General features: G+C 50.9%; 1 pseudogene; it reads left to right on the forward strand.

The window, feature by feature from the left end:
- The first annotated feature begins 9,748 nt into the window (after positions 1 to 9,748).
- LOC131902426 (prostate-specific antigen-like) lies at positions 9,749 to 15,168 on the forward strand (annotated as a pseudogene).
- The last annotated feature ends 6,093 nt before the right edge of the window (positions 15,169 to 21,261 follow it).

A 21,261-nucleotide genomic window follows, 5' to 3' on the forward strand; every position in this document is an offset into this window, starting at 1 on the left:
GACATCACTCGGACCCAGATTTGGGATTTGGTTGGATTTTCAATCGCATTGATGTGTCCCAGAAGAGAATCAGAACAAAAGCCTGGCCACTTCCTTGGTTAACTCTCCCCAACTGCACCCTAGCCCATTCTCTCCAGTCCTCATCCTCTGTCCTCAACCGACTCAGTATCTGAAGTGGTCAGAGGAACCCAAATGCCAGCACATCCTGATGCTCAGTCGGACCCCACGCTTGTCACCGTGGGTCCCTCTCAACTAGGGCCACAGAAGAGTCCCAACCTCCACCCCTGCCCCGCACCTATCATGCTAAGTACCAGGCGCCTGACTAGTCCTTGTTCTAGACATGCCTGAGACCCTGGGGTATCAGCACAGTCCAATATACCTGAGAGACCTGGGAGGCCAGCGGAAGTGGATGATGCCCCTAAAGGCAGGCTCTTCCTGCTTCCACCCAAAAGCCATGGAGAGTCCATCACTGTGAAATCCTGGCCTTCCTCAAGCTTCTTCCCACAAGGTTCCCTTGGGTCACAGGCTGCTTATCTGACCCAGCTTCCAGGTAGCATCACATGAGCTGTCCCTAGAAAGGGGACAAGGGAGTTTGCTGGCCTGGGAAATGGGTGAGGGCTACTCCCAGGAACATTATGTCATGGCAGTGGCTATACACCTCACAGTCTGGTTTCTGGGTGAGGCAGGATAAGACCCCAAACCCCAGGGCTTCGCACATGGCTCAAGGTACTATCTCTGGAGCACCCTGTGGAGGGAGGGGAAGAAGGAGACACCATAGAAGGGGCAGAACCTGCTTCTCCGTCTCTTTGGAAACCTGGGCATCTCAATTCTTCCCTGAGAGCCTGGACCAGTTGTTCCTGCCTATCAGGGTCGTGGGGCTCCCAGCCACACACATAGCTGGAATGAGGCCCCTAGGCTTCCAGTTCTTTCTTTCAAGGATGTAGGAATCCTGGGCACCTTGCAATATTCCCATCTCAGTACTGAAGAGCTGAGGCCTCTCCAGTGTGCCCCCTCAGGAGCCTCAGGTGCTGGACCGACACCCCCTTCACCCAGAGCCTGACCTCAGCCTCTTCCTCTGTCAGAATCCAGCATTCCAGCCCTTTCCAGTCCCACCCAGGGTCCTCAACTCAGCCAAGCCCCACAGATTCTAACCCTGCCTGTCTTCTGGCCTGACAACAGGCTGCTGCAGACACTGTCAGGAGCTGGACCCGCAACCTTGGTTACCAAGGACACGAGGAATGTAGCTGTCAGAATATTTCATGACACACTGTTGAGGTGCCCTGAAGATGGGGGAGGCCTGAGCAAAGTGCGGGCAGACAGGAGTATGCTATGTCTCTTCCAGCCAGGCCGTCACTCCTGCCCCTTCCCAGGATACCCTTCAAGGATGTTTGTACAGCAGGCAGCCTCATGAGATGGCATCTCCTGAGATCAGCTTTGCTTGCTGTCCTAGTAATAAATGTACTGTCCCTCTTACAACCAACTTCTTTACTGCTAGGACAATAAACATAAAGTCTGTGGTGGTGGATTTGTTTTTAGCCTAGGCTAATAAAGATAGCATGTCTACAGAAATGAAAACTGGGTGTAGCCGGAAGTTTTTCCTGTGTCCTGACTAGTCCCGCAGTCGCTCAGACCTGAATAAACACACAGAGGCTTATATTAATTACAAACTGGATGGCCTATGGCTCAAGCTTCTTGCTAGCTAGCTCTTATATCTTTAATCAACCCATTTCTATTCATCTATGTTTTGCCATGTGTTCCATGGCTTTACTGGTCTGCTGGCATGTTGTTCCTTGGGTGGCAGGCTGGCATCTCTCTCCTCTGCTTTCTCTTCCTGTCTATCTGCTTGGATTTCCACCTGCCTCTAAGCTGCCTTGCCATAGGCCAATGCAGCTTTGTTTATCAACCAGTTAGAACAACACATATTCGCAGCATACAGAAAGACATCTCACAGCAACTGGGTGTTACTCCACAGGGCCCCTGATGTACTTCGGAGGTTTGTCTTTATTTGTGTGTGTGTGTGTGTGTGTGTGTGTGTGTGTGTGTGTGTGTGTGTCTACATGTGTATTTAAATTTTTATTTTTGCAGTGGTAGGGATTGAATCTAGGAGTTTTCATGTGGTGTGGAAGCAGTCTACTACTGAGACACACTCCCAGCCACTCACTGGGGAATTCTAGGCAGGTGCTTTACCACAGAGCCACACTCCCAGCTTCTTATTGGAAGATTCTAGGCAAGGGCTCAGTCATTGAGGAACACCACAATCCCTCACTGTGTGATTCTAGACCAGGGCTCTACTATTATGTGCCTAACTGAGGGGGTGCTATTCAGGGCCTCTAACACTGAGCCATGACTGAAGCTCATCTGGGGGATTCTAAGTAGGTGCTCTAACACTGAGCCATCTTCCCAGTGCCCCACTGTTTTTGGTACAGGGTCTCTCCCTGAACATGGAACTCACCAGATTTCTGCATGAGTTGTGGGATCAAAATTCAGGTCTTCACGGTTTCAAGGCAGACATTTTACCAACTGAGCATGTCTCCTGACATGTATAACTCTTTGTATTCATACACACACATGAGTATCTCTTTTGTGATCCTTGACAATCCCACTCTGGTACCTGCAGATGGACCTTGCCTTACCACACTGTCCCTGATGACAAGGATGGAGAGTGTCACTGCCCATGCATGCATGCATACTTAGGACCTTGGTTGCCCTATTTGTGTCCTTGTGTTTAGCTGAGATCTGCAGACCCTGATGCTACGACCATGTGCCATACATGACTGGGAACTTCTTTTTATGAGCATTACTATAAGATCTAAGAAACACCAAAATGTTTTTCCTAGTCTCACATCCTCAGTGCAGCATTTCTGATACTAGATGTGTGAGGCTCACTTCCCCACATGCTAAGCAATCCTTCATCACTCACTAGCTGAGTGTCTTCAAAGTCAAAGCACAGATAACTGTGTAAGTCTGGAGTTAGTATCAGCAGTCACAGGACTCTGGCCCCCAGGACTCAATGCAGTCCACTTCAGATGTCACTCACAACCCTTGGGTGTGTCCTGGACTTCTGAAAAACTTCCATGATGTACTACTGTCCACTCAGGTGTCACTAATTTGTCACAGCAGCTCTGGGAGCTTGGGGACACTCTTGTCACTGTCACAGTTCAATAGCATAAGTTGTAATCAAGGACACTGATGAGCAACCAGATGAAGAGATGTGGAGGATGTGGTCTAGAAGGGTCCTGAATGTCCTTCTTCACAAATGATGCTGCTTCTGCACCAACAAATCCTATCTGGTTTATAATCTGGGCCAAAGACACAGGGACCAGATAAAATTTTCTCCACAGCCCTCCTCCTCTGTATGGGCTTCTGGTTTCCCGCCAATGTGGCTCCTCCCCTTGATCACTTATTTCCTCCTTATTATCCCCATATTCATGATTTTGCCCTGTCTTTAAGTGGCTTACTACTGACCTCCCTATATCAAACTAAAATGTTCCACATAAGCTCTCCCAATGACTCTTGAGTACAATAGCTCCATTTGTTCCTGATACGTCTGTAAAGACCTTTCAGACATTGTGAAGAAACTCTGGCTGCAAGGGACCCTTTCACCCGAGGCCAGCCACAGTTCTTTAAATTAGTTCTCTGTTTTTTCCTGTTCCTCTTCTTCAGTGCTGCGTAGATCTCTTTGCTTCTGCTAGCTCACTTTGGTACAGCAACCTGGTGGGATTAGTCACCCTGATCGACTCTGTAGTCACTTCCTCCCACTGGTCCACTCTGTCCCCTCTACTCCACTCCCGGCGGTATCTCAGTTCTGCTCTGTAACCACCACCATCTGCTTACAGCCTTCTCACAATCAGTTTTCAAAAGTCTCTCCAGAAATTCAAGATAGCAATCACGATCCATCATGCTAGATTAAGTTAAAATCAGCCTGGTCAGTGACCAGAGGATCCCCCTCTTCAACAGACCCTGATCCACCCCCTCCTAACAACCGTCCTCACAGGAAGTAGCTAAGGAAGGGTCTATGGCTCATCCTCTATTTTATATCCCTTTATGGCTTTGGATGAGAGAGTGACTCCACTGTAAAATAGAATTTCTACAGGATGACCTTGCTTGTCATCGCAGAAGGGAATATCTGTTGGGACAACCTGTCTCGCCGTGGCGAACAACTCCAGGAAGGAGGTGCTGCTGGGCTACAGGTCGCAACAGTTTCCTCATTCCATACCCCACAGCCAGATTTTTTTCCCAGGCAGACCTCTCAATTTCTTATGGGCAAAGGGTGCCCCTTGCAGTGTGTGCCAATAACCACAGCTCCATCTGTTGAAGGTCAGACTCCTGCCTCTTTTCTGCCTCCTGTCCTTTAAGGTGCCTCACATCTAACATTTGACACATGATCATAGCATCAGAGTATGAAAATCTCAACCAAACCCAAGTAAACAAGTGTTGTAACCCAAGGTTACAGAATGCATGCATGGGCAAGCAGACTCTGGATCATTGTTGTCAGGGACACTGTGTTAAGACGAGGTCCACCTGAGGTACCTGAGTGGGATTTTTAAGAATCATAAAAGAGATGCTCCTGTGTATGATTATGATGAGGGAGATATTTAGTTGGTAAAGGGCCTGAGGTGAATCCATGAAAACCTGAGTTTCCATGGCCACAAGTCCTGGTAACCGCCATATTCAGTGAGAGATTCTGTCCCAGAAATAACATAGGGGGCTGAGGAAACTACTCAGTGTAAGGACATCTGTCTACTATTCCCCATTGAGAGGCGGGACTGTGGCTCTGTGGTAAAGTACATGGCTAGAATTCCCCAGTGAGTGGCTGGGAGTGTGTCTCAGTAGTAGACTGCTTCCACACCACATGAAAACTCCTAGATTCAATCCCTACCACTGCAAAAATAAAAATTTAAATACACATGTAGACACACACACACACACACACACACACACACACACACACACAAATAAAGACAAACCTCCGAAGTACATCAGGGGCCCTGTGGAGTAACACCCAGTTGCTGTGAGATGTCTTTCTGTATGCTGCGAATATGTGTTGTTCTAACTGGTTGATAAACAAAGCTGCATTGGCCTATGGCAAGGCAGCTTAGAGGCAGGTGGAAATCCAAGCAGATAGACAGGAAGAGAAAGCAGAGGAGAGAGATGCCAGCCTGCCACCCAAGGAACAACATGCCAGCAGACCAGTAAAGCCATGGAACACATGGCAAAACATAGATGAATAGAAATGGGTTGATTAAAGATATAAGAGCTAGCTAGCAAGAAGCTTGAGCCATAGGCCATCCAGTTTGTAATTAATATAAGCCTCTGTGTGTTTATTCAGGTCTGAGCGACTGCGGGACTAGTCAGGACACAGAAAAACTTCCGTCTACACCCAGTTTTCATTTCTGTAGACATGCTATCTTTATTAGCCTAGGCTAAAAACAAATCCACCACCACAGACTTTATGTTTATTGTCCCAGCAGTAAAGAAGTTGGTTGTAAGAGGGACAGTACATTTATTACTAGGACAGCAAGCAAAGCTGATCTCAGGAGATGCCATCTCATGAGGCTGCCTGCTGTACAAACATCCTTGAAGGGTATCCTGGGAAGGGGCAGGAGTGACGGCCTGGCTGGAAGAGACATAGCATACTCCTGTCTGCCCAGCACTTTGCTCAGGCCTCCCCCATCTTCAGGGCACCTCAACAGTGTGTCATGAAATATTCTGACAGCTACATTCCTCGTGTCCTTGGTAACCAAGGTTGCGGGTCCAGCTCCTGACAGTGTCTGCAGCAGCCTGTTGTCAGGCCAGAAGACAGGCAGGGTTAGAATCTGTGGGGCTTGGCTGAGTTGAGGACCCTGGGTGGGACTGGAAAGGGCTGGAATGCTGGATTCTGACAGAGGAAGAGGCTGAGGTCAGGCTCTGGGTGAAGGGGGTGTCGGTCCAGCACCTGAGGCTCCTGAGGGGGCACACTGGAGAGGCCTCAGCTCTTCAGTACTGAGGTGGGAATATTGCAAGGTGCCCAGGATTCCTACATCCTTGAAAGAAAGAACTGGAAGCCTAGGGGCCTCATTCCAGCTATGTGTGTGGCTGGGAGCCCCACGACCCTGATAGGCAGGAACAACTGGTCCAGGCTCTCAGGGAAGAATTGAGATGCCCAGGTTTCCAAAGAGACGGAGAAGCAGGTTCTGCCCCTTCTATGGTGTCTCCTTCTTCCCCTCCCTCCACAGGGTGCTCCAGAGATAGTACCTGGAGCCATGTGCGAAGCCCTAGGGTTTGGGGTCTTATCCTGCCTCACCCAGAAACCAGACTGTGAGGTGTATAGCCACTGCCATGACATAATGTTCCTGGGAGTAGCCCTCACCCATTTCCCAGGCCAGCAAACTCCCTTGTCCCCTTTCTAGGGACAGCTCATGTGATGCTACCTGGAAGCTGGGTCAGATAAGCAGCCTGTGACCCAAGGGAACCTGGTGGGAAGAGGCTTGAGGAAGGCCAGGATTTCGCAGTGATGGACTCTCCATGGCTTTTGGGTGGAAGCAGGAAGAGCCTGCCTTTAGGGGCATCATCCACTTCCGCTGGCCTCCCAGGTCTCTCAGGTATATTGGACTGTGCTGATACCCCAGGGTCTCAGGCATGTCTAGAACAAGGACTAGTCAGGGCGCCTGGTACTTAGCATGATAGGTGTGGGGCGGGGGTGGAGGTTGGGACTCTTCTGTGGCCCTAGTTGAGAGGGACCCACGGTGACAAGCGTGGGGTCCGACTGAGCATCAGGATGTGCTGGCATTTGGGTTCCTCTGACCACTTCAGATACTGAGTCAGTTGAGGACAGAGGATGAGGACTGGAGAGAATGGGCTAGGGTGCAGGTGGGGAGAGTTAACCAAGGAAGTGGCCAGGCTTTTGTTCTGATTCTCTTCTGGGACACATCAATGCGATTGAAAACCCAACCAAATCCCAAATCTGGGTCCGAGTGATGTCCTGAGGAAAAGACACTGGGTTTTTTGGGGGGAGGATTGTTTTGGTTTTTTTTTGTTTGTTTTGTTTTTTGTTTTTTTGACAGGATGCTCTTGGCCTGAGAGGATGTGATGATCTGTGGAGACAGCATGGGAATGGAAGGTGCTTAGGGAGGTCAGTGAACCCCAATCCTTCACATGAAGACCGACTTTGACATACTAGGGGCTTGGTCATGGAGACTCCCATTTCCTGATTGGAGGGCACTGGGTAGGCGAGTCTATGAACAACAGCATTTATCATGAGAAGGAGCGTTAGGACAAGGGAAGGCAATTCTGCACACGTAGGGTGGGAGCCGGAGAGTTCTGCGTTCTGAGACTGTTCCAGTTACATTAGAAGCTGGATATTGGGGCTGGGGAGGAAATGTGCTTGGCACGCAAGCAGATCTGAGTTCCAATCCTCAGAACCCTTTAGGAAAGGGTTTTGTTGCACTGTTGCCTGGATGGTGGTGGTGCACGCCTTTGATCCCAGCATTTGGGAGAGGCAAGGGAAGGAGGTCTCTATTGAGAGCTGCCAGTAGCAGAAGTCCATGGGAGTATACAGCAGGTGACAACTAGAGTTCCGAAGGTCAACCTATCAGAGCTAAGGGTTCTGTTAGAGGAAGCCATCACGCAAGGTGTTATGGAATTCCTGCCTTTTGAATGATTTGGCTCTTTCTTGTTGTAAACTTCTTGTGCAATAACAGCTACGATTCTCCCCATTTACCATGCATTTCCACGTTATGTGTACATGTAACTTCCTGACTACATCTCAATCTTGGGCACAACTTTCCCTATACATTTTGGGTACTTGGACAACTGTCCCCAGCTATGTTTATTTTTTCCATTAACATACATCTGGCCAGGGCCATTCTCGGGACAAAAGTATTTCAGCTAAGATGCTTTTTTTCCAAAACAAAACTGCACATAGATAAACATTTGTTCATCTCACTTACAGATAAGAGAAAATAACCACTATCAATGAAATCCTCAAGTCCTTATCTTCACCCCAAGTTATTCATATAAGACCCTAACTTAAGAGATTTACTGCTCACATTCCTGGGATGATGTTTTAGCCACTTGCTAGTTACTGAGTTAAGGTAGTTATTTCCCACTGACCTAAGGAGATATCTGATAAGGCCAAGCAAGTGGTAGGTGCCAAGCTTCGTTTCCTGTGCAAATTAAGTTTTAATTCCTCCTCAGACAGGTACTATCCCTAGATTTTCTCCTCAACAATTACTCTGAATGAAAGTGCTTTTACTGACCAAATGCTACTTGCTCTGACCTAGGTTACCTAGCAACCGATCATACCTCCCCCTCCCTTCCAGAAAGCAGCTGCCAAAGACAATTTACTTTCTAGTGACTTATTGACCCCTAACTTTCTACCTCGCCATTTCTAGATTATAGTTTGAGCACATAAATTCTCTAATTGATCTTAGCCTTTAGTTGACCCTACCAGAGAACTCCCCTTTAGTCACTCCCCTTTTGGGTTGTAATTGGAAGCTGATAATTATTGCTTTATGTGTGGATACTTATCACCTCTCTCTGTGACCCTAAAACTTCAAGCCTCACCTTGCTTTGCCAAAGAATTACTGCTTGTGTATATACCGGTTCCCACACAGCACTTGGGAAATTGATTCAGAAGAACAAAGATGAGGACGGAGATGGAAAGAACTAGATAGAGATGAGAGAACAGCAGAAGGGACTGAGAGCAAGAGGGACTGAGAAGAGCTAAGTATGAGAACAGAAAAGAAACTGTGTAGGTAGAATTTACGTAGAAGAATAAAGGAATGGACCAAAGAACTCAGTGTGCTTAGATTCATTGAATATCCCTCAGATTAGAATCCTCAGCTGGTTGTTAGACTCTTCCACGGACCCTGGGAGCAAACAATATAGGCTGGACCTTTTCTTGTTTTCGGTAGATCTCTGCGAGTTCAAGGCCAGCCTGGTCTACAAAGAGAGTTCCAGGATAACCAGGGCTACACAGAGAAACCCTATCTCTAAAAACCAAAGCAAACAAACAAACAAACACACAGGGCACTGTCACACACACCGGAAATCCCCATCGATGTTGGGGGTGGAGACAGGAGGACCACTGGGCCTTGTTGGCCACCATCGGGGACTCCTGGTTCACTGAGAGACCTCGTCTTGAGGAGTATGGTGGAGAGTGATAGAGAGGGACATGCAGTTCTCCCCTGGTCTCCATGCCCACACACAGAAGCATATAACGGCAGACACATTTACACACACACACACACACACACACACACACACACACACACACACACAAATAATATAAAAACTAACTCTTCAGAGGTTTTGGAGAATTAGCCTCTGGGCTGATAGTGGTGCAGGGTCAGATAAGCTTACGCCCAGATGGCACTGGTCATTGAGACTTGGGGGAAAAAACTTAATCGGTGTTTACTTGATGAGACTTTGTGTAGAGGGCTAGTCACATCACTGTTCTTTCACTCTCTCCCAAATTTTCTGCTTCCTTGATCAAACTCCCTGCCGATGAGCCCTTCCACAGTCAGGTCTCAGACCATAGGAACCGTCCAGTGTGATCCAGTGACAACAGAACAAGAAGATGTAGAAGATGTGGGCTCTCATGCCCAGTCCCAGTCCTCCGTGCAGAAAGTGTCCGGCCTCCAGACTTAGAGGTGAGCTGGCATCCTCTTCGCCAGCGGGCGGGAGGGGCTGTGGAGGAATGAAGACTTTATAAGCCTGCAGAGAGGCTCAGCTCCCAGCTCGCCACCCGTCCTGGACACCTGCCACCATGTGGTGTCTGCTTCTGTGCCTCATCCTGTCTCTGGGGAAATATGGTGAGAATTTGGAGGTACATGGGAAGGGGACCAGACTCCTCCAGCTTCTCCCCCATAAGTCCTTCCTCTCAGCCCAGCAGCCCAGCTTCACCTTCCAGCCAGCAGCCTGCTTAGGACCGGGGACTGGGCTCTTATTTCCGGTGGTGCCAGCGTGACACCCCATCTCCACCCCTCCATGCTGCACAGACCTGCCCACTCCCTGTCTTCTGAATCTACCCTAAAGCCCTGAGCATCTCCTTCTCTTAGTCCACTCCCTGCCCCCAGGCACTTTACCTCAGGGGCAGGTCCCGGGTCATCTCTGTCTGTCACTGTGGGATTCAGAATCCTCCACTGGAGGCCGCCAGTCTGCACCGCAACCTCCTTAGCCCAACCGAGACAGACTGCCGTTCACCCGGTGTCACTGTCACACTAGCCCGCAACCTGACTTCTGCCCCCCAGTCCTGTTGCTGGGAACACAGGTCCCATGGCCCATGCTGTTTTATCACATAGCTAAGAGATCTAGTCAGAGACCAAGTAGCCCCCCTAAACCCTGCAATCTGGAATTGGGGTTCTGGAATTTCCTCCTTTATTCTGACTCCAACTGAACTCTCACCAGTGGGGCGGGGGTGATCAAAGCCTCGGCTCTCTAGAGCTGCTTCCCGGGTCTACATCCTTTCAAACTTGCAATCCAGTCTGTCCCTACCCTTTCCCGCTCTGCTCCCTCAGCACTAGGCAGGATTCCCTCCCAACAAGCAGACATCACCCACGGGAGCTCATTCCTCCATTTCAGAAACTCTCTGTTCCTGAGAACCCACAATTTACGCTCTCAGCCGTCCCATGGCCCTGCTCACCTCAAATCCCTGGAGCCCATGCAGCTCCAGACACTGACTTCATCAGCTGTCTCCCAGTCTGCTGTCTGGGGTCAGCTTTGTGCACAGAGCATGATGTCTCTCTAATCGGGTCACACACCAGGTGACACTCCTAAAATTCAGTCCATTCCAGCACCCCTTAATCCTGACCTCAGTCCTGGTCCTCTGCCCATGTCCCTCCACACCCACAGGACAGCTTCCCCTCCCAACCCCTTTTCCATGCCATTCCTTTCTACAGGTGCCCGGCCCCTCATCGAGTCCAGGATCATCAGTGGCTGGGAGTGTGAGAGACGTTCCCAACCCTGGCAGGTGGCTGTGTATCATTATCTCAGGGCCCTGTGTGGGGGTGTCCTGGTGCACCCCCAGTGGGTGCTCACAGCTGTCCACTGCATCAGCCGGTAGGATGGACTAGGGTGTGGCTTGTGGCCAGAGCCTGGCATGCTAGAGGCCCTGAGATCCATGTCCTAAACACATTAGTAGGAGAAGGGCAGTGTGGGAGGGGACCTTCTATTCTTCAAGGAAGAACATGTCACCCTTCTCCTTGAATGACCTCATGTGAGATAGGGGTCTGAGGGATGGAGGATGGTGAAGGAAGCCCGGGGGCGGCAGAGCTGGGGCTGGCCCACCTCCACTCCGTGACCACCTGGGTCTCTCCCCATGTTCCTGTCTTGCTGTCCCTTGGCATCCTGTTCTCTGTGTGACCATGTGGGCTTGGGTTTGGGTTTTGGTCTCTTCTCCTTCCCTGTCTCCTTGTCTATGTGTCTCCCCTATCTCTGTCTTCCTCTGGGTGTCTCTTTCTGTCACTATGTGTCTCCCCCTCCAAATCTCTGGCCAACCTTCTCTGGGTCTGGGTCTCACGCTCCCTCTTCCATTTCTACTGGCCACACTGGAGAACAGGCTTGAGCGGAACCAAGCAGACAGGAAGAGGTGTCCCCAGTATGCAGGAGAAGTCCTCAACTTCCCCTGACCAACCTGTCCACTCCGGGGACACACAGAGGAAGGCTGGGCTGAGCTGGATGTGGGCAGGGAACTGGGAGAAAATGGGATCAGACCTGGGGCTGTGGCCACAGCCCGCAGGCCAGAGAAGCTCAGGGCAGCCCTGGTGCTCCTGAGTGGCCTCAGGCCTCTCTGTTCCATTTCTCGTTCTTTCTTTACTTCCTTCCTCCCTCGCCCGCTCTGTCTACCCTTCTTTGCCTTTCGTCTGTCCCCATTGCTCCCGTCCCCTCATCCCACGTCCTTGCTGCTCCTGTGTGCTTTCTCATGGTGCTCTTCCCTGCCCCTTTTTCCTCCGTTTTCTTTCTAGCTCTCTCCTTTCAATCATGTGTGTGTGGTGTATGTGTGTGTGCTGCTGGTGTGTGTGTGTGAGTGTGAGTGTGCATGTGGAGGCCCAAGGTGGCTGTCAGCTGCCTCCCTCTCTTGCTCTCCAGCTTATGTTTTTCAACCTTTTTTATCGCATGCATTTGTTTTGTGTGTGTGAGTACGTGTATATGTGAGCATGCGTGCCATTGCACACAACTGGCGGTCACAAGACAGCCTGCAGTAGTCAGTTCCCTCCTCCACCATGTGGGTCCTGGGATTGAACTCGGGTCGTGCGGCTTGGCTGCAAGCGCCCCCACACACTGAGCTGTCTCACCGGCCCCATCTTTTCTATTAAGTCACCTTAATAAAAAAATTATCTCTATGAGCGTTTGGCCTGTGTGTATGCCTGTGACCGTGTGTGTACCTGGTGCCTGGAGACCTGAGGATGGCCTGCAACTGGAGTTACAGACAGTCGTGAGCCACCGTGTTTGTGCCGGGACTTGAACTTAGGTCCTCTGGAAGAGCAGCCAGTGCTCTTCACCACTGAGCCATCATCTATCCAGCCATTCTCCATCCCTTTTTTTTTTTTTCAAAAGAAACTCAAATGCTCAGCACAGCTGGCTGCCAGGCCGCTCTAGGGATCATCCTGTGTCTGTGTCCTCAGCGCAGGGCTTGCCAGGCATGCGCCACTCAACCTGCTTTTCACGTAGGTTCCGATGGTCTAAAGTCAGGTCCTCACACTAGCAAGCACTTTATCCACTGGTCCGTCGTCAGCCTGGACCCTCTCTTTTCCGTCTGTCTGTCTTCCACTCTCTCCCCATCTAGCGTCCTCTCGCTGTTTCTGCTTTCCTCCCTCTCATTCCCCATCCCTTCTCCTCTCAATCCCCCTTTTGCCCAGATTCCTTAGGCCAGACCTTCTTCCTCAGTCCTGCATCCTCCCTAGCAACAGCGTGGTGGGGCTGGGTCAACACAGCCTGTATGCGGATGAAGACACTGCTTAGTATGTTCCTGTCAGCCACTGAATCCCACACCCACTCTACAACACGAGCCTCCTAAAGCCCAGATTTCTCAGCCACAACACTGACAACAGCCACAACCTGATGCTGCTGCGGCTGAGCGAGCCAGCCAACATCACAGAAGCCGTGAGGGTGCTGAGCCTGCCCACTGAGGAGCCTGAGCTGGAGAGCCTCCACCTGGCATCTGGCTGGGGCAGCATCAGGCCAGATAAGTGTATGCCTGGGCCAGACCCTATAGCTTGGAACAGGAAGCACAGTTCTGGAAGAAACTGGGCTGCTGGGCCTCTGGGCTGCTGGGCCTCTGGGCTGCTGGGTACCTGCCCCGGCTGTACTCTCTTGGCCTACAGCTATAAGAGCAAGGAAGCTGCAGTGCGTGGACTTCCAGCTCATGTCCAGTGATGACCGTAAGACAGTCATTTGCAGAGGGTGACAGAATTCATGCTGTGTGCTGGGCACTAGGAAGACAGCAAAGATACTTGCATGGTAAGCAGTTCCGTTCCCTAGGACTCTGAGAGGACAAGAGCAAAGGAACCTGATTCTGGGCTGAGGCCCAGCCAGCATCTCCTCAGCTGCTTAGAAACTGCAGCCCATCAGCTCCCCAGTGTGTCAGAAGCCTCCCCTGCTCTAGCAAGGCACACTGTGTCTCTCACTCTCCCACATCCAGTGGTCTCAGCCCACGAACACCTTTTCTTAGGTATCTCCCAGGTGCCCGTGACCACACTAGACCTTGGGCAGCCAACAGTGAGCAGAGAGCAGCCTCTCCCACACAGAGCACCATTATGGGGCTGGGATGTTGCATTGCTCTTCCTGGGGCAACTGTTTCTACTCATCACAGACAGAGAAGACAGCATACTAATTCCGTCCATCTTGGTGAGTTCACGAGTTATTGGGATTAGCCTCCGGAGCGTGGGTGACGTAAAGGCAACTGTATCACCAAAAAGCCTGCCCCGGCATAGGTGATGGCTCAGGAAAGTTGCACCCCTGCACAACCTCAAGAAGTTCCACTGAAGAGCCTCCCCTCCTGAGGGGCCCCCTGGACCCCGTGCTCTGAAACACGGCTCAGACCTGATGGGGTGGAATGTCATAAGGCTGTGGAGCCATGGGGCAGGCAAGAGGCCTGCGGGGGCAGGCAAGAGGCCCGCGAGGGCAGGAGGAGCACCTGTGGAAGGAGAGGCTGCTGTGTGCAAGGTGAGTTGAGGCAACACCTGTGGAGGGGTACCCTACGGTGTCACGGGAGGAGCAGAGGGGAAAGCAAGTGCCAGGTCCCCAGGGTAGAGGGGCTGGAGGGTTTGAGGGACAGCCAAGGGGCTTGTGACTAGATAAGTGTCAGCAGACAGTGTAGACAGGGAGGGGTCAGAGCAGACAGGAGATCGCTTCCTGCAGGGTCTCTCAACAGGGCTGGTTGGGATGCTTTTACCCTCTGTGGTGCTGAGCAGAGCCTGGAAAAGCTGACTCTGCTCACAAGCGCCCTCTGGTGTCCATTAGATCAGACTGCAGGAAGGCAGAAGTGAGAGGGACTATCTCAGGGCTGAGCTGGGTGCAGACTCCAAGTCCTATCCTCACCCGATCTCACCCCACTGCCTTCCTCACAGGCTTTTGCCTCAGTCTCTTTTACTGTACTGCCTCCAAGCAGTCCTTCTAATGTCAGAGCTGGCTTTTCCCTGCTCCGCTTACAGCTCTCCGTGTCTCCCCACTGCCAAGGTGTCTGTTCTAGCAGGGTATCTATTCTGGGAAAAGTTCATGAGAAGGGGGCCATGAGATGACCCAAGGGTGGAAGTGTTGCCTCTGTTCCCTTGATGCTGACCTGGGAGCCCTGCCTTCTGATCCCTGTACTGACATGGGGACCTGCCCTCAATACAGGGGCTGCAGTTTCCCCTCCCCCTTTCCCGGGCTCCAGGTTACACCCCCTTTTGAAAGGCTATCCTGCCTTCTTCTGGAAGGCATACTGGGAGGCTGCAGCCAGTAATCTGGTGGTGGTCATGTGTGAGAGATGGGGCACCCCAGAGAGAAAGTGGGGTGTCTTTTCTCACTCTATCTCTGTGCCTTCTTCCCTTAGGTGACTCTGGAGGCCCACTCATCTGTGATGGGGTACTCCAAGGTATTACCTGCTGTGGTGGTAACCCCTGTGCTTGGCCTAGATGGCCTAGCATGTTCACCAAGTTGAAGCTATACAAGAAGAGGATTGAGGTCACCATGAGGGACAACCCATGAGGTCTCCGTGCCTTCCTTAGTAACCTGACATCCATCATCTTACGTTCCTCACTGGGCCTTTTTCTGGGCTCTAGGCACCTGGGGGCCCAGGACTCGGCTGGCAGAACCCAAACCTCCCTAAGCCTCCCAGCTCAGGTGCTGGGTATAGATTCATGACTTTAATAGGAAGAAAGAGCTGAGACATGTGGGAGCCAGCAGGCCTCAGAGGGGTTCCATGTGCTTCTCCCGTCTGGAGAACACCGCAGGTCTAGAAACTGCTCAAGCCGAAGGAGGTGGTGGTGGCCTGGCATGTGTGTGTTTCAGAGATGGGGAAAGGGGGACACCCAGGAGACAGGACACAGGTACACGATGACAAATCCACAAAGCCTTGAGCGAGATCCAAGGCCCGTGCAACTTGGCACATAGTGGGGTGATGCTAAAACGTCACCCTCATTTTTCTGGAGGCACCAGGATGCCTAAGGACATCCTGAGCAGAGGAAGGAGGTCACTCCATGTTACAGGGCTGGGGCAAGGGAGGAGGACCACAGAGTGGGGAAGCTTATTCACTTTATGGGTGTTGGTGACCACAAACCACAGTTAACAGTAGGACTCACAGTCACTGAAGATGTGGCGCTAAGGTGAGTCATGGGTAGAGACCATGACAACAAGCAGATAGAGATCCAGAGACAAGCTCTCAGGTGGACTGTGGATGAAGAGGTAAACCCTACAGCCCCTTGTCCTGTGGCTCCTACGGACAGTGGCGTGTGAGGACCTGTCCAGTGTGAGGACGCAGCCAGAGGGCTCCTGTCCACAGCAGCTGGCCAAGCCTGATGTGCGGGGTGCTCTGTACTCAAAGGGGGCCACATGACTGACATGCCGTCCACCTCCAGTGTCGGCAGGGCAAGGCCGGGACCCCAGATACCCAAGTCCAGGTTCACACCTACAGTCACACTGTCAGCACAGCTGTTACTACAAGGCTTCAGTGTGCTGAGACCCCTCAGACCGGGAAGTCTGAGGCAGCCACCATTGTGAGGGATCTCTCACGGTCGAGTGCCCAGGCCTCCTGGGAAATGTTCTACTGATCAGGGGATGAAGGAAGAGAAGAAGAAAAGAGGGGAAAGGTGAGGTGAGGGAAATGGAGGAGAGAGGAAATGTGGGGAGAGGGAAAGGAGGAGAGGCGTGAGGAGGAAGAGTGACATCCTGTGATAAGCTGACCGGGGAGGGGCATGCAGAAGAAAGTGAAGGTGGGGACAGACCCTGCACTCGCTGGGGACATGGTGGTGACTCCACTGCTTTTTCTTCACACCCTTGTGCATGAAGAAATCCCACCCTAGGTCCACGGGCTAGAGGGACACTCAGCACTCCATGCAGGACACAGGAGACCGTAGGGTGTGTGTGTGTCGCAGCTGTGGAGGTAGGGCATGGCTGGGCATATGGGACCACACAAGCCTGTACACAGGATCAAGATGGCAGCAGGTACTCTGGGAGTCAGGCTGAGGTTCGTGAACTCTGGTTCTCCTGGGGAGAGTGGAATTGTGCTGTCAACATCCCTGAAGGCTGGCAGGATGTGAGGGCCTTGTGAGGAGCTGCTGCTGATAGAGCAAGCAGCTAGCCTGGGGCGCCTTCCACTGGGAGGGACCCCGCGGGCCGCTGAGGCCTCCTGATGACAGACTTGGAGGCAGAAGCTGTTGCTGAGTCCCGGCTCAGACCACACTCTTCAGAGACCACACTGATATGAGCAGTTTGGAGGACACTGGGTGGGGCTGGATCCCTCCCTCACTGTCAACAGCCTGTGAACCCCAGGTACCGCTGAACTTTAATTACTGGTCAGTAGAGCAGGGTCTGAGTCACAGCTGCGGCTCCAGGATAGGATGTGATGTCCTGAGCTACCCCAGGAGCTGATACTCTGTGGGATTACACCCTCACAGGAGACTGAAGAAGAACCTGGATGCTCCACTACTCCTCCAATTAGGCCTGTCAGTCGTACAGACAAAACAAAGTAACCCAGGAAAAACTGCCTGTTCTGGAGGCTTGAGGAATAGAGTGAAGCCAGCCTAAAGTGTAGACCACGACGTTGTCCATGCTCACCTTTGCGCCTCTCTCTGCAATAAACTCTCCCATCTTCTACACAAAGCTCTGTGCATCTCAGATGAATTCTTTCTGATGGAGAGCACAGGGACTGGAGAGCCAGGGGGAATCCAGCGCAAGGTCCTAGTGACTGGACCGTAGAAGTGTGAAGGGGCATTTGATGACCAAAAATATTTAAGTTGGATTTCAAGTTGAGTTAGAAATATCCTAATAAACACGCTGAAGGAGACAAGATATTAACAATATCGGCCATGAAAACCTAAAGCAAGGCCAGAAAAACACTAGGCAGGAGAGGTCTAATAGTTGAAAAAGCAAACCTGTAAACTGAGAGGAGACAGAGACAGAGGGAAGAAGGTAACAGAAGCCGAGAGGCCATACAGGGTGTCTAGACACAGGGAGACAGGAAGGCAGGAAGACACTGTGGGGGAGCATCTTGGCATCACAGATGGGACTCTGTGCTGGCCCTTCCAGGATCCCACTGAACACAAATTAACCTTCTTTCTGGTCCTTTCTGCCTGGCTCCTTGTCTCCAGCCATGTCCACCTGCCAAGGTTTCCCTCTGCCCTCTAGAGTCTCCAAGATTCAGTTCTGTGAGTGTCGGCCTCCGCCTGACTCTTGTCTTCCTCTCCGTGCATCTTCAGCAACTTTCACCTTCCAACTCTAAGCCTGAGAGTTTCCTGGAATCTGATCTGGCAGGTTGATATACAGATGTTGGGTCTCTAGGGTCTGGGTCTGCAATTCTGAATCTCTACTAATGGACTTCTGGAGTGGATGACAGTATGACCCTTGGCAATCGTTATTTAGTTCTGTGAATATGTCTGACTTTATTTATCTACACAATGTGACTAACCCTATGAACCTCCTATAAATATATTATATGCCCTTGATGAAAATAATCACTGTTTATGAAGGAAGTCCTATATTTCAGGCATTATCATGCATATACAAATAGAGAACTTCCCTGTACCCTTAAAACAACAGCATCTCACAGGTTAAATAAAGAAGAGTGTGATCAAATAAACTCTTCAAAGAAACAGGGCTGGTATGTTGAATGCCAGGGGTTTAGACTGGGCATGTACTCGATGTACCACAGACCCCTGAGTATAAGTAATTCTGTCATTCACCCACAAAGCTCCTTGGACCCACAAAGCCCCTTGGTGGAGATTTGGAATTGTAGACCTAGCCACAGAGACCCAACACATAAGGACACATTAGACAAGATTCCAAGCAACTCCCAGACATAGAGTTGGGACCTCAGCAAATGTCAGTATCTTCCCCTGTACAAACGTTTCGAGACCCCCCCCTTCTTACACATCCAATCCCTTGTGCAAATATCTGCATTTGGGGCATAAGCTATCCAAATTTATACTGGAAACCGAACTAGATCTGATTTTACATGCAAAGACGTCCATATTTACCCGTGGCTTAACCTTATATATTAATTTATGCATATGAGCTCCAATGTTGTGGTTATTGAAGCTACACTGTGAGGTCCAGCTAACAGCATCATCCACGTCGGTACTCTAGCTGTGCACATGGATCCACAGCTGAATATGGCCACATCCATGCTGTCCTAGTCAGGGTTACTATTGCTGTGATGAAAGGGTTTATTTGGGGAGGAAAGGGTTTATTTGGCTTATACTTCCACAGCACTATTTATCACTGGAGGAAGTCAGGGCAAAACTAACAGGGAAAGGAACCTAGAGGCGGGAGCTGATGCAGAGGCCGTGGAGGGTGCTGCTTACTGGCTTGCTCCTACTAGGATGGCCCATTAAGCCCCTCCTAAAGCATTCAACCCCTTTTCTAGTCCAAAGTCCTGAAGTCCAGCATGGCCAGGCCCGTCACAGCAATATCCTGCTCCCTGGTACCGATCTTAGTCACTGTTCTGTTGCTATAAAGAGACACCATGACCAAGGCAACTCTTACAAAAGAAATACTTTAATTGTGGCTTGCTTAGAGTTTCAGAGGGTTAGTCCATCATCCTCATGGCAGGGAGCATGGTGGCGTGCAGGCAGATACTGGAGCAGTAGTTAGGAGCTTTGCATCCTGACCAGGAGAGAGAGAGAGAGAGAGAGAGAGAGAGAGAGAGAGAGAGAGAGAGAGAGAGAGAGTCTGGTGTGGGCTTTTGAAACCTCAGAGCCCGCCCCCAGCAACACCCCTTCTTCAACAAGTCTGCAGCTCCTAAGCTTTCTAAATAATTCATCAACAGAGGACTAAAAATGCAAATTTATGGGCTCATGGGGTCATTCTCATTCCAACCACCACACATGCTCTTGTATGTCACTGAGTTTGACTGACAAACACAAACTCTGGGAGTAAACCTTCATTTAGTATCTGTGACACAGGATGGTCTTCATGACTGGTTCCCTATGACCACCTGTCTGGACCCACTGTATCCATAATCCATAGTCCTCATCTCCATCCCCAACCAGAGGTAACCTCAGCCCTGTGCCATCCCCATGCCTTCTCTGCTAGGGATCTACAGAAAATAAGGCAGATGGAAGAAATAAAGAGAGACATGGTTCCAGAAAGACAGAATGCTGGGGATGTGGCTCAGTTGGTAGAGTGCTTGCCTAGCATGAATGAAGCCCTGGTTCAAACGACTGCACCTCGCAAACCAGGCATTAATACCAGCAAGAAGATCAGAAATTCAAGTTTATCCTTGGCTATATCATGAGTTCCAGGCCAACCTGGGCCATAAGACCCTGTCAAAAAGAAAAGGGGGGATGAGAAAATAACTGAGGGTGTCTTAGTTAGGGCGACTATTGCTGTGATGAAACACCATGACCAAAAGTAAGTTGGGGAGGAAAGGGTTTATTTGGCTTACACTTCCACATTGAAGTCCATCATCAAAGGAAGTCAGGACAGGAACTCAAACAAACAAGGAACCTGGAGACAGGAACTGATACAGAGGCCACGGAGGGGTGCTGCTTACTAGCTTGCTCCCCCTGGCTTTCTCAGCCTGCCTTCTAATACAATCCAGCCCAGGGATGGTACCACCCACAATGGGTTGGACCCTCCCCCATAGATCACTGACTAAGAAAATGTCCTACAGGCTTATATACAGCCAGATCTTATGGAGGAATTTTCTCAATTGAGGTTCCCTCCTCTCAGATGACTCCAGCTTGTGTCAAGTTGACATAAACCCAGACAGGACAGAGAGAAAGGGACAGAGCCATAAGTGTTCTGAGGATTATGGCCTCTGTGACCCATGTCCAGATTGAAAAGTGACCTGTAGGCCTTGGCAACTTGAGCCCCAAGCACTCCAAACATCTCCCCACACTGAGTGCTGCCTTTCAACTCAGGCAGGCTCCGTACTGAGGCTGGGAGCAGGAAGTCCTGACTGCTGGTGAAGCCCTAGAGAAGACGAGGGCCTGACTCCCAGATCTTGGGGAGACAGGTGCTAGCACCCAGGCCCAGACCCTCAAATGCTCTTCGTGTTTTGGCCCAAGATTATCCCTCTCTCAGCAACCCCGGAGGAGAGACTCCAGCTCTCCTCCTTCACACACTGAAGTCCAGGCCCTGGATCCTCTCCCTCAGGGGTCCACACCCGAGCCCTCATCCCTTAGGCCAGGGCCCTCCTCCCTAGAGCCATGTGTCCAGACTTCAGCCTCCTCCCCAGACCCAGAACAATTTTCTGTCCCTTGTCCCTCAGACGCAAGAGTGGAGATGGCTCACTCCTCCCCGATAGAGGAAAAAAAGTCCCCGTGGAGTCACCCTAGTGCCACCTGGTGGCTAGTTCCTCCAAGTACAAGTCCCACTTTCCACAGCACAGCCTGAGCAAAGAAGACTTGGGAAACCTGGACTCCGTCCCCTGTGTTCTTCACTCTGTGGTGCTGCCTCACACTGGACCTCACTCACTCACCCACTTCTACCCGTGCCTCAGTTTCCTTAACTGTAAACGGGGTCATGATCAAAGTATTTTAGGAATACAGAAAAGGGTGTCACATCTGTGAGATTAAAAAGAAACAGCCAACACTCAGAAGGCAGAGGCAGGTGGATCTCTGAGTTTGACCCAGCCTGATC

Source organism: Peromyscus eremicus, chromosome 1 (genome assembly GCF_949786415.1).
Source record: "Peromyscus eremicus chromosome 1, PerEre_H2_v1, whole genome shotgun sequence".
In the NCBI taxonomy this organism is placed as follows: Eukaryota; Metazoa; Chordata; class Mammalia; order Rodentia; family Cricetidae; genus Peromyscus; species Peromyscus eremicus.